Source organism: Lissotriton helveticus, chromosome 7 (assembly GCF_964261635.1).
Source record: "Lissotriton helveticus chromosome 7, aLisHel1.1, whole genome shotgun sequence".
In the NCBI taxonomy this organism is placed as follows: Eukaryota; Metazoa; Chordata; class Amphibia; order Caudata; family Salamandridae; genus Lissotriton; species Lissotriton helveticus.
In genome coordinates, this window is record NC_136068.1 from 1370184933 (window position 1) to 1370199705 (window position 14773).

A 14773-nucleotide genomic window follows, 5' to 3' on the forward strand; every position below is an offset into this window, starting at 1 on the left:
GTCATTGAGCCATATCTCCGTGATGAACGCAATATCTATGTTCTGCGAGAGGATGGCTTCTGCTAGCTCAGCTGCAGGCATAGAGGCTGATCTGCAGTTAATGAGCATGCAGTTGGTGGTAAGCTCGTTTTCGCTGTGGTTCTTTCCAGGGGGGCCCTAGGTACGGTGGTGAGGAAAGGAGAGGGTCTGGGGGTTTCGGGAGGGGGTAGTCTCTTCTGAAATCCGTGATCACTTGGATCTTGGGTTTAGGGGAGTCTGTAGGGGGGAATCGTATGTTGAGGCTAGACCAGGCGCTTCTTCGGGGGACATTGCAGCTTTGCATCTTGTGGGTTATAGTATCGGGATCTTGGTGTCGGTATTTAAGAGTGTCTGTAACCTGGGCGTAGGGTTTTTGGTTCCTATGGGATTCTGTGACGGGAACTCAATGTCCTTTCTAGAGGGTCTCTTTGATCGAGTCACGGGGGTCGCTAAGGGCCCGGAAGATTTTTTTATATGATTGGATCTGGACAGGGTGGGTGCCCTGGGAGGGTTTTGGGCCTTGTCGAGGTTAGATAGAATTTCAGTCAAGCCCCTGACTATCGTTTGTAGCAGGATTTCTAGTGATGCGAGCCGCTGCGCCATGTTATCGTGGGTGGGGGAGATGGAGTCTGAGGTAGGGTCGTCTCGTGTGGTGAAGGTCGTGGCTAAGTTATGATGCCTATTGTTCCTTGTGTGGGCCGTGCTGCCTCTGTTTGGGACCTTGCGTAAGGGGGGCATTGGGTCATGTCGTGGTTTCATCCTCCTGGAGTCTGCGGGAGTGCTAGTGTGGGTGGTGGCCGTAGTCGGCAGGGCATGGTCATGTAGTTGGTGTGGCGGGATCAGGGGGGCAGTTGGCCAACGCCTGAGCCCTACTATGCGTAGGAGAATAGACCAATTGATTAAGACCCATCGCCCATAGTCCTTGGGTCATCTCCGCAGATTCTTTACTTCCTTTATCTTCGAAATGAAGATTCAGATCACCAAGAGGATGAAATTGGGGTAGCGGATAGCATAGGGGGGGGGGAAATTCCAAGAGTTCTTCAATTAAAGCTCTAGGTGGACCAGGGGGTCTTCAGATAAGAAGGTTTGCAATAGATTTAATAGCTTTAATTGTGGTCAACTGTGTATTGTGCTTGATTCTTGGTCTTTCCAAACTGAAAATCTTTTCATAAATAAGGCCCAGACCATCAGTGTTCCAATGGCTCTCCTGCTTCTAGATGTGTTGTTCAAGGGCCTGAGTGGACATTGCCATCAGAGGTGATAATGGATTTGCTTTCTAGGTGGGGACGAATTTTCATAGGAGTTGCCAGTGGTGGTGCATCCCTGCTTTGGAAAATCTGTGCAAATTTAGGGCCCAAGAAAATTATTGTTAGCTTTGTTTCATTCAGCTTAAAAAAGTGTTTGCTCATCCTGGCCTCATTGGAACTTGGAAGGTCATCCAAGAGGAGTTTCTTCCAATCCATTTTTGGAAGGGCCATCAAGTGAGCAGGTACCACTGTGGGGTTAGTAATAAACTTGTTTTCAATAAAGAGGTCAACAAGAGCATGGTAAGTCCTGGAGGGAAAATAGGCTGCACGTTGGAGTTTGTGTATCAATGAGAAAAGACAGATGCTGTGGTCAGCAGAAAGCGGTGGTTTAATTTATAGTTATAGGAATATCCAAGTTTTTAATGATTCCAAGGTTTCAGGTATTAGATGGATTACTACGTGCAGAGGCCCAATTTGTGACTGCAAGAATGTATTGCACCAAGTTAAGGATATCTTCTAGGAAGAAAAGAAAATTATGTTTTTTGGGATGGAGGTGGAGTGGTGTATAGTTGCACGTGGAAGGAAATGATAGATGTTGTAAGCAAAACTTAAAATTAGTTTCTTCATACAGATTTGAAGCTTAGTAATCAATGGTTACCCACTTCCTCTTATCTCTACTCAGTTTGTATTATAGATGTAGTCCTTTTCGTAAAGGGGACCTGCTTTGGCAAGTACGATGCATCTTCTTATGAGGGTTAAATATATATCAAAACCATGGTGGCAGTTGATTTAGAGTGTGTCAGTTGAAAGGGCATTTATTAATTTACCTATACCATTTCACCGCATTGACGAATTTGCATGAAACTTGGCAATCTACATTCTCAGTTAAGTTTCAGCACACCATGTTTTGAAAAGATCCACCCACGAGAAAATGTTAAAGTGGCAGTGAACAAACAAGAGATTTTCCATTTTAGAGCTTGTAACAAATTTTGTCAGAATCTACAGACCGAACAGCTGAAATAATTTACTTGAAATTTGGCAGGAAAGTAGAACTTTACTGAGAAAACTAGTTTTTTTGGGTTGTTGCATATTTGTTGAACATTTTTTTGAGATATAAGCATTTTTTTAAATTCCAGAATGGGCTTGAAAAGGTTGACACTTTTGCATATCTCCACCACTTGAGATTCGGAAATAATTTGCAAATCAGGCCTTTTACACAAAGTAAAATAATCTGAACGGACAAGGGAGCATTTTCTCACATCATCCCTTTCAGATATGCGGTGTAAGCAATTTGACTGGCTGCTGCAAGAGGAAATTTGAATAAAAACAACTTTCAGTAAAAAACATGAAATTTCGAGTGGCTTGGGACTCTCGAACCAATAGTACCTAAAATGGCATCCAGCAACCACAGTACCACTTTTGGTACAGTGGTTGTCGGGAGCCGTTTTAGGTGCCCAGGACTAGCAAGTTACCAATGACTCATAAGTCAGGGGAAGCCTCAGCATGTGAAACATGTGCTAGATTAAGGAATCTGGAAAAAATATTAAAAACCAAAGAAAGGCCAAGCACAACGGTCTAACGACTTTGGGCATCGGCATCAGACCAAGCCCTGCACCTAAGCGCCCCTGCGTACAGCCGAAGGCCATGGCCAGCATGAGCTGGGGACCTGCAGTAAGCTGCCTTCAGTGCCTGGCCTCATGCTTGAATCAGCATACAAGCCCCACTGTGGACAGTCGAAGACCATGTGCAGCAGGGTTGCTCACTCATGGTGAGTCGGCACAGGGCCTGGCCACATGAACAGACCCAGCTATGAATTGTCAAAGGTTATGCAAAGTGGGCAATAAGCATCTGTAGCATGTTGGGTGCAGGGCTTGACCATATGTCAGATGCCGTGCCCAACCACTGCTGCATAAGTCTGAAGACAATGTGCAAGGGACACTGTGTCCCCATCGCAGGTTATGTGCAGGAACTGACTGTAAGCCAGATCCCGTTCCCAGCCCCTACTGTGCCCACCCAAAGGCCATGTGCAGTGGGGGTTCCCCCCATGCAGTTGGTTGAGCACAGTTCAATGACAATAAATTCAAAAACTGAGTTATGGTTCTGGCTCAAACATGACAAACGACTGAGATTTGCTCGTTATGGTTAGCAAAGCACATAATACATGCCATAACTTGCAGCATCTGCCATGCTTAATACACCAATTTGCCAATGCCCTATAAACACAAATCAATTTATCAGGAGAATAAAATAGCAACTGACCTGAGTTCAGACCAGCACAAAATGTATGTGTGGGGAAAAACAACCCATCTACATCAACAGGGCAATGTTCACCTGGGACAATTTTACTCAACAATTCCTACAGGTCTAAGGAGCAGCTGACCATATATGCTGTCGCTAAGGTCATGATGCGATCAGCTATGCAAGAAGACATTTATACTTTCCATTGCATTTTCTTAAGAGAAACCTCAGTACAAAGCAAACAAGAAGGTAGCATTTAGTATCCGTGATAGGACCCAAGAAAAAGATTTCTGTCTTTGATCTTTGTTCGTTCATTGAGGAATCAGCTGTGAACAGAGCCTTAATCATGGTTGACAACTGATCTGAATGCCAGAAACACATAGATTGACCTTTCTATACGAGGTACAGGGAACTAAGCTGAGAGTCGACTTGATAATTGAGTCAGCAATCAGACGGTAATGGACCAACAATTGATAATGAGTCCCCCCCAAAAAAGGGACTTATCTTCAATATGTTACAGACATTTGGGAATTTCTATGATTTACAGATTTAAGTGAGTGGAAATATGCATTTACTTTAAAAAGTGACAATGAATAACATGTGGTACAAAAATGGCATATCAGTGTTCTTCCCTCTTTATATTTAAAAATCACTGGACCTTTGTCTGGTTTATTACAATCTAACTGTAAATATGTATCTGTGTCTCTCTTTATACATCTGTATTTTGATGTCTTGACATCTATTCTTGGTCCAATGATGATTTTGTTGAGGCACTATCTCCCTGTTGATCTTCAGCGGTGCAAGGCATAACCCAAGGCATACATTCATATAACTGTTGTAATGCCTACGTGGAGATGCTCACATAACAGAATGGAGCTGGGCAAATAAATGTTCATTGAGTCTAACACCTGACATAGAACTTGTCACCCTACTTAATTTCTTACCCACTAGTGTTTATCTCGTTGGAGTGAATCGCAGGAGAGAAGTCTATTAAAAGACCAAGCAGTGGTAAGGTAAGGCTTGGGCAAATATGATGTATACTCAGATATGAACAATTTACAGGACAGGAATGGCAAAATATGACAATGATTATCTTACAGAACAATTCCGTGAAGTGGTAAATATTGATATTGAATTGTTTAAACTCAACAAATACTGATGTACGACAAATATCTTGAAATAGCCACTTTCTAAACCATAGTTACTCGCAAACATTTCCCCAAAGCCACAGAGTACTGTCTGTGAGATGCTAGCAGGGCGAGGGTCGAGGTGTTCAAAGGTGGGCGTAGGGGGGCACGAAGCAGATGCATGCTAAGCATAAGCTTTCTATAAAACATTTAGTTTAGTTAACGTGCAAATAAAATATAGCTGTGAATGCAACGAAAATATGCCTGTTTCACAGCTTTCTGAATGTTCCTGCTCTGTCGATTGAGCAACAGGCCTGTGCTGACGTTCACAAAGGGGCCGGGATTAAAGGTCAGGAGGGCCGCATGCGGCCCTCGGGCCGTACTTTGAGGATTCCTGTTCTAAACAAAAAGGTAATAATTATAAGAGAGCTTGCGGGCCCACGAAAAGTAAATTTCAGTAGGGATGCATTTGGTAAAACTACGTATAATGGGGCTTACTTACAAGCCCCAGGTGGTACTTTCCATATTAAAAATGACGCACCAGTGGTGCAAGGGGCTTTTAAAAAAGGGCCAATTAATTTGAGTGGATAGTATTTGCATGTTAATTGGGTTGGTTGAGGAGCCCAAACCTATTTGCTAGTAACTAACATCATCAAATTATAGTAATAAAATGTGTTGATAATTTTTGTGATTGTAGTAGGGAATATTGGAGCCAAAATATTTATGGGTAACATTAGAGTGGCCATAATATCGATGGACAAACTATTGTGAGAGAATTTTATGTATTTAGATTTGTGTGCATCATTAATGACTTGCAGAATGAATTTTCACACTCGAAGTAACCTCTATACATTGATATAGTACTGTTGCTGTTGATACACATTTTCTATGATGTGTAGAAGTCTGTTTTTGATACATGTGAACTAGGCCACAAATTAGGTGCAAACGCCATCTTTTCCAAAACGGAGGTCAGCCTTGTTATTCATGCTCATCCCCCCATCTACTTCACTCCTCTCAAACTCTGCAGCATGCAGTCAAGCTGAGATGCAATGATTTGTTTCCACTGTAACTATTGGTATTCTGCTCTTGATAAAGTTTCATTCACAACTCTAAGCAGTTCTGAAAGTTTTTCCATTTGTTTACTGTATCCATGTATATATCACATCCTTGTTCATGTATCTAGTTTTACTCTAGCATCTCCACACAGCATTAGCATAGAGGGTGCTAAATAATGATTCATGTTGTGGGATAGCGCTTAGGCGTTAAGGTAGTCTACTGTTTATTTTTCAGGTGCTCTAATTTGCTCATAAAATGTTAGATTTGCTCACACCACCCCGAGTCTGCAGGTTCTGTAATTTCAAATGAAAAAAATAATGTATAAATCCCCTCAATTTTTGGGAGTGCGGCAGAAGACTTTCCTGTTCTACTACGGATGCTGTCTGTTCTTCTCCCGATTCTGATGCCCCCTTGGGATTTACAATAATCTCAGATTTTTCTATTTTTGATATATACCTCTGAGAATCCTCATGAAGTCGAGGTTTCTCCAGGCAAGTGCACAGAGGGGGGTATGAATTTTCTACTCTTAACTCGACATCTAAGTGCCTTGAAGATATATATATATATCAAGGTATGTATATGTGAGTTGGGTATTAAAAATGTATACAAACTTACGCTTCAATATTTTCTCCCTTGATATTCTGGTCATAATACTGTAATATGTTGATATTCCGGCTCCGATTTTCCCAGCCCACACCCTTGTGATTGATTTTTATGTTATTTCTAAAACTACTCACACACTATTAATCAAAGGCTTACTGAAGATAAGACCATGTAGATTGATGGTGTTTGGACATCTTTATGTAATATAAGTGGGATCCAAAATATTCCCATTTATTGCAGAGCACAAAATCAAACACTGGGACATAGAAGATATGTGAAAAACATACATTACAATGAAAGGTGAAATGCAGGCTATGTATGCTTTCACCAGACGATGCTGTATTTAGCAGATTTAATAACGAGTGGCGTTAAGAATTAAAAAATTGTATATTCTGAAGTAGGCCCAAAATACAATTAAACAGATATTTTTGGATTATCCTTCAATCAAGCATTATAATAATATATAATAATATAATCTTGGGTGTAACCAAAGTACATGCTTGTGGACGGCACAATGAGAAAATATCTGCCTGTGGAACTGGGACGAAGCTAATAAAACAACCCTCAGCGAAGCCCTTTACGCTGTGCAAGCTCATGGGAGCCCCAGCTCACATCCCAGGCCTCATTTAAAGCCCAACCCCCTCCACAAACGTACACATTCCAGCATGCTCTCCAGGCATGGTTCCAATAAGCAGCATGGGAAATAGAAGCCCATTCCCCTAGAATGTGATGATGTAGCAATAAATGAAGAGAGGAAGCAGTCTGCTTTTCCAAAGTAAAGTTCAACAGGGCATACAAATCTATGAGTGGCTTACCCTCACGTTGGCACGATGTATTACCTCTCTGGCAGATAATTATTCTCTCACTCCTGGCAGTAGACTCTGCTTCTTAATGTTTCCATGAAGGTTATTTGCTGTTTCCCAAATGTTACTTGTCAACTTATTTGTTGGACCTCTTATGTTAAAGTGCATAGGATGAAACACATATGTTAACTCTAGCTTTTTGTTCACAGGATGGTGTTACTGTCTTGGCTCTCTTACCTTTCCCCATGACCATACATCTCTGACGCAAATGGTATTCTATTCTGACATAGCACTACCGCAACATGATCTCTGTCTCTGTCTGCCCTGGCCTTCCGCCGAGGTACCACTCTAACACTGCTTTTTGTCATACAGTTTTCCACATACTCCTAAGTTGTCCCCTTTGATTCAATTCATGTCAGGTATGATGCAAAAACTCTTTAAGATGTATTTGTTCCTTCCCTAACCCAGGCAAGAGTACCTGTTGACCACTGCCTTCCAGTAGTTCTTTTTTTACCTCCTGTGTTGATACTTATTGGTTATGCAGTGATTCTCTCATTCTGGTTTCTATGATTTTATCTACCCTGCTTCCAACATGTTGTCCGGCTCATACAATACTGATTTACTCTTTTCTTCATGAGGGCTCCCTCAGTGCTTGTGTCTCCACATGGCTCTGCATTATCTCTAGTCCTCTTTCAGATTCCCTTTCTAACTGTTTGTATTCTATCCCTTTTTATATGTCTTTTTTCTTTCCCCATCCTCTTTCATGTTCTTCTTAAGCACAAGGTGCTAGAGGTGTTTCACTCGACTCTCGCAAGGCCTCCTCACAGAATTTCGCCCATCTTGCCTAGATTAGGATCGCCACTCCATTTTGAAATCTCAGATAGTAATTTTCACCTCGTCAGCACCTCCAACTCAACACTCCTACTTTCACAACTTATATATGGAAATATATATATCTCCAGTCCCCCCACCTCATTCATTTCTCACTTAAAAATGGCCTCCCTTAATGTTATCTCCTTAAAGGCCTTACTATATCCGAATATTGTCACAAACTAGCGGGCTATATTATTTTTGAAACCAAAATAGGTTACAAACAAGCTCTCTCAATGTCAGTCGGCTGGATCAATTATTTGGCATTCTCTGAGGGAAGCTCCCTAAAAAAACGTTTTTTTTACTTATTCTCCAGGGACTCTGGTCTGTCCCTAATTTCGGCCGAACAGGATATTGAGTGAAAGTGGTTAATCACCAGACTTTATTTGGGTGAATCAGAATTCTATGTGGTAAACGTGTATGCTCCTAATGGAAATATTCCTCCATTTTGGTTGTCTCTAATGTCCAACCTAGCAGCCCTTCCACCTTCATCGAGCATCATTTACGGGGGCGATTTCAGTTAGTCAATGGTTTAATTTCTGCAGTATGGCATCCCCCAGGGATCTTTATTAAGCCCTACCGTGTTCAATAACTACATGAGGTCCTTTGCGGATGTTGTGCTTCCCTGGGGGGTCCAGCTGGTCACCTACGCTGATGACACCCAGCTGGTGGTGTCCCTCAGCCGACATGATACTTGTGACAAGAACCTTACTTCTTGTCTGAGCAAAGTATCTGAGTGGATGGATTTGTCTTTTCTTAGAGGCTCAGTGGCTCCAAGACAGAAATTATGATGCTAGGACACGCGGCTCCTATGAATTTAGATCCCTGGTGGCCTAGCTGTCTTGTCCTCCCCCTTTACCTAAAAAACAAATTAAGAGTCTAGACGTATGGTTGGACCCTAATCTTAGCTTCTTAGCACACTCGCGTAAAGTTGCTGCTACCTGTTATGGTCTGATCAGATTGATAAGGAAGATTCTGCCTCTCCTACCTTTTGAAGCTAGACGTCTTTTGGTTATAGCCCTTATTTTATCATGGCTAGATTACACCAATCCGGTTTAACTGGACGCACCTCAGGGAACTATTAAGACTTTGCAGATTGTCCAGAACTGTGCCGCCTGACTTTTAATTAATGTAAGAAAGCGGAATTCTGCTAAGTCAGCACTCTGTCAGTTGCACTGGCTACCAGTGCAGCAAAGGATCTGGTTTAAGGCCATGTGCACTGTTCATAAGTCCATTACCGACAACGGCCCCCCTCTGATTCAGCCTATGTTGCAATTATATCAGGTCTCCCGGACTCTTAGATCTAACAATAAAAAACTTCTGACAGTCCCTAGGATTAAACGGGCACGGATGGGTGGCCGACGTTTTTCACTTCATGCAGCAAAATTCTGGAACCAGCTCCCTGACTCTATTCGACTTGAACCGAACTATCTCCGTTTCAGGAAACAGCTGAAAACCTTTCTTTTTCCTTGATCAGTGAAGAATGATTAGGTGTCATAAATGTGCTGGGATGGCCTTGGGTAGCCATGCGCTATATAAATGCATATTCATTCATTCATTCATTATTCAAATTCAGTCCCCTGAATTTAAATAAAGCCAAGCACAAATCATATGCCGCTCTCTGCATAGAAGAGGTCTGGAGACTTCACAATCCCTCTGGCATAGATTTCACCTTTTTCTCTCACCCACACCAGATTTCAAGAATTGATTACCTACTGTCAGATCCCTCTTACTTACAAAACATTTCCCCCAGGACAACTGAAATGACATGCATCTCAGACCATGCTGCAATTACACTCTCTCTCACAGTAACCCCATCTTGCCCCAAAAATCAGTCATGGCGAATGAACAATGAGATCATCGAAGACCAAAATTAACATCAAAACTTAGCTAAGGAAATCAACCTGTTCTTACATGAGAATGTGGGTTCAGTCTCCTCCCCAATCACTCTGTGGGATGCCCTGAAATGCACAATATGTGGATATATATTATTAAATGTATGTCATTGAAGAACAAAGAGGTCTCAGGAGCCAACAAGTCCCTATCTAAAGGGATCAAACTCCAAGAAAGTGTGTTAGGAGTTCTAAGAACCCTTTGATCCTGGAAACCCTGAAAAAACAGAAGTATAATTATAACTAAATTATAAGTAAAAGGGCACATCTTTGGACCAATGAGATGAAAGGGAAAGAAACTACTCTATCTTAACAGAGCTGGTAAGCTTTTAGGGGCCTATTTAAAATGTAAGAATAGCTCTATCATCTCCTCCATGAAAGACTCTTCAGGCAATATCACAACAAACACTAGTGACATCTTGAACGTCTTTCAGGACTTTTAGGATTAACTATATACGCCTTTGATACAAACCTCTAAAGAAACGTGCATTAACTTCCTTAACTCCATTTCCCACTCACACATCTCAGAAAATGAGAAATTAAAACTAAACAGACCCATAGAGAGGACAGAAATTCTTAATGCTATTTGATCGATCACTACTGGGAAGGCCCTGGGTTCCCAATCAGATTCTATAAAGTCTAAACACCCTCAATAATCTCCCCACTTGAGCGGACTCTAAATCACTTTGCCTCCTCGAGGGTGGTTATGGGCAAGGCCGCAGCTGCCACTGTTGTGCTGATCCTAAAAGAGGAAAAGGAACTATTGGAGTCAAAATAAAAACATTTTTGTCCAATCTCTCTCAATGCAAAAGCTAAAATGTACAGAAAAGTCCTAGCCTTCCACTTGATATCAATGATCCCTAAAATCAATCACGCCTCACAAGTTGGATTTATTAAAGGCAAATTAGCCAGTGACAACATGCAAACCTTTGTCACATCATTGAGAGGGAGCCTTTTCTTCTATTCCAGTAGCAGAAATAGCTCTAGAGGGTGTGAAGGCGTTCAACAAGGTTACTTGTTCCTTCGTGAAAGCATGTCTTCGATGGTTCGACCTAGGTGACCAATTCTTAAAAATGGCCCTGTCACTGTGTGTCGCTCTCAATGCATGCATCAAAATCGATGGTGCACTCTCTTCCCCCTTCTCACTACAACAAGGGCCATGCCAGGGATGCCCATGGTCCCATCTACTATTTCTCATTGCAATAGATCCTCTCATTCGCTTCCACAATGACTCACTGAACACTAAAGGTTTTTCCTTCCAAAACGATAGTTTCAAGACTGCAGCATATGTGGGTGACATTCTGATTTTCTTGGAAGAGGCCGATCAAGTGCTTCCGGCAATTTTTAATATCATTCAACCTTACATGTCTTTCCCCGGATACTCCCTGAATAAAGACAAATCAGAGATCCTCCCGTGACCCCCATTTAAATCCTTCCCTCATCGATAGCTCAGGCCTCCACTGGCAATAAAATATATAATGTATGGGCTATTTGGTTCAATAAGAATCTCTCTGGCGCAGTTTCGTACAAAACAACAAACTACTCCTAAAATCAAAAACATTCTTTCATTCTGGTCTCCCAAAAATATCTCATGGAGGGGAAGATTAGAAACAATTAAAATGATGTTGACTCCTCTACTTAACTTCCTCTCAGTATGATTTCAATTAGACTTTCCCATAATTTCTACTCTAACATAGAGAAAATGACCTCTGAATTTCGATGGTCTTAAAAAAGAGCTACAGTCTTCCTAAAGAAATTGCGGTTATCCAAGTTAAATTGGGGCTGCAATTTCCCACACTGGTAAAACTAACAAATGGAGTATCTTGCCTCCCAGGGAACTAGATGGTTCTAGCTTAAACCCCCCAATTACCCATCCTGGCTCGAAATTGAAAAGAACCTTCACTTCCCTAGCTCGATCCATGCACTCCTCTCAATGGAGCAGAATCCTCGTGAATAATGCTTGCCACAATCTTCGCACTTTGAGCCAGTGATAAAAAATCCTGCGCCCCATTCATGAATCACATTTTCAATCACTTTGGGAGTGTTAAACACTAGAAGCCCAGACTACTTGTTCTATAACTTGGTATTGATTGGAGAAAAGTATTGGCTTTGTTCATGTTCTCTTTCTGGACAGAGACTGCGAACTGACTTCTAGAGTAATGGACTCTCTTTCAGGGCCCTAGTTTTGTGCACCAGTGGTCTGTATCGTGCATGGCTCTGCTCTTCTATCGTGGAATGTCGTGTAAAGTACTGATGTCCGCGCGCTGGGGCGGCATCTGAGCGGATGTCGCGACGTTATTCTGGCGATCACCAACGATGAGCGCGGGGCCGGCCGACGCCACCTACCGATGCGCAGTGGTGCTGCTGGGGAGGAATTCTCCAGGTCCAGTCTAACGCCTGGGGGTGATGCTAGGGTGAGGAATCTATACCTAATATATCTCTTACAGATCTATTGTTACCGAAGGTAAGTAACTTTTTCAATACTGCCAAATCTTCCAACCGGAGCCAGCGACGCTATGCCTAGCAGCGTGGCACTTGCATAGGTAGGGTTTGGTCACATAAACGTGCCTCAGCGAACAATAGAAATTCTAAAGGAAGCAAGAAAACAAACGACAAGACAATGCTATGCTGCAAAATGGAAGTGATACACCACTTGGTGCACAGCAAACAACCGGATTAACTAAATCAACAGTGATCATAGACCTCCTGGACAGTCGCATCAACTACTCAAGCATAAAGGTACACCCCGCAGCCATCGTAGCTTACACCAGGGGAAAGTCATATAAAAGCTTCTTTAGAAGACCTGTCATAAAAAGGTTCCTAGAGGGGTCTAAAAGAATTCTTCCCCCAAGGACAGCTCCAGCCACCCATGTGGAGTTTAAATAAAGTCCTCACACAACTTATGATAGCACCATTTTAGCCCATGCATAAGGTAGACCTCAAGTATATCACTTGAAAGACAGCATGGAGAAGCGTGGCTCAATGGTTAGAGCGGCAGCCCCTCATGTAGAGGTCTGGCACGGGACCAGGGTTCAATTCCCGCCTCGGCGGCTCTTGGACTCAATTTCCCCAGACCTGATAATTCTCGCCTCGGTGCCTAGTCTAATCATGGGTCCCACTCTGTGACTCTGGGCAATAGCTTGCTTAATCTCCACAACGGCCCCAGCAGCGCTTGGATGCCTGGCTTCACCTTGGGGGTGCCCAGGAGTGGACATTTCACAGGAAAGCCAGGATGGGTTCCACAGTGTTATGAATACAGCGCTACGAGACCGCTGGGTAGAAGTGTGCTATATAAATACAAACACATTTACCCTCTACCCTTTACTATCCTTTAACACAACTTTGATCTAACTAATATTGATGTCTATGTTTAAAAAAAATTCATACCAGAATCTCCAAATTCAGTCAGCTGGAGTCATCTTCTTTCCCTCTTACTCTAACAATTCGCAAGCTAAAGGACATGTGACCTCTGCAATCTACAATTTCCTACAAAATAAAGCCATTGAAGGGCCTTCTTTCTTGCAATTAAATAGAATTCTCCTTCCATTCAAAGGGGTAGATCACCCCTTTCAGAGAAAAAGTGGAATAAGATGTGCTCCTCTGCGCTATTTAAAAAGATCGCTCGCCACACGTTATCAAACCAAATTTTTGCCATGCGCCACACGTAATGGTCGCCTGATAAGCTACATAAACTGAACCTTTCAAACATCTGCTGGACCTGCAAGGAATCCTGAGGTGATCTTGAACACTTTTTTACAATTTAAACTACTTTCCCCTATCTGGGATAAAATCACGCCTAAGTTAAACTCCATATTCAAAACGAGCCTCACTCTAGACTTTTCCACTATAATCCTCGGTCCTCCTGCGGCTTCTACCGACGTAAACCTACCAGAGCTTGGCATTGCCCTCCTTGATTTCCTATTAACCATCACCATCAAAGTCATTCTTCTGGACTGGAAATCTTTCAACTTAATTTCCTTCCACACCTGGTGGGCGTGGATGACCTACCTACGTATCTCTCACTTCTCACTCTACAAACACCCAGGTCACCCAATCATCTAATAACAAATATCTGGAATACCTTGGAGTTGATCCTGCCAGACCAGAGCAGACAAACCTCTGCTACATGAGACTTTTCTTGCATCTCAGAAGATGCACCTCTATTCCCTTCTGAATCTCTCTACACTCTACTCTAGATGGTCTACCTATGTTTTCTTTCTATGTCCCCTTTTCTCTTCTGCTAGGTCTTCCGGGAGGCTCCTTAACATTGTCACGCCTGTCACCTATTTAGCTTCTCTTACCCTGTCCACGCACTCTTTATGTCTTATAATACATATATGATAATGCTGTTTACGATGACATTACAAGTACGGTACCAGAATCACGCTTTCATGTATGTCTGCCTGTCTTATTATTCCTTGTATGTTCCCCACTGTTTTACCGCATCACAAACAAACAAATTTGGAGCTTTTGCTCATTTTGTCACTGGCCAGGGCTGTACCATCACGATAAGGATAATGTTTGAATTCCCTCTTGGTACTTTATCTACATTCTGTACTTTGAAATATGGATAACATTTCAATAACGTTTTCTGAAATCAGAAAAATAATTCTGATGGGCCTGCAAAGTGCTCATAACGGCCCCAGCGGAATCAAGAGGACACTCACAATGAGGGCTTAAGTGTTCAGGTGGGGCAAGGAGCAGGGAGACAGTATGTGAGCAGACGGGACAGGGATCCGGGGCAGAAGTGAGTGTTCAGGGGGCATGTGGCAACAGACAGTATGTGGGCGGATGGGCAGATGGGGCAAGAAGCAGAGGGGACAATGCTTGAGCAGAAGGGGCAGGACACCGAGAAGGTTCTCTATGAGCAGAAGCAGTGTTGGAGCAGAATGTGTAGGGAGCGGGGAGGGCAGTCTTCT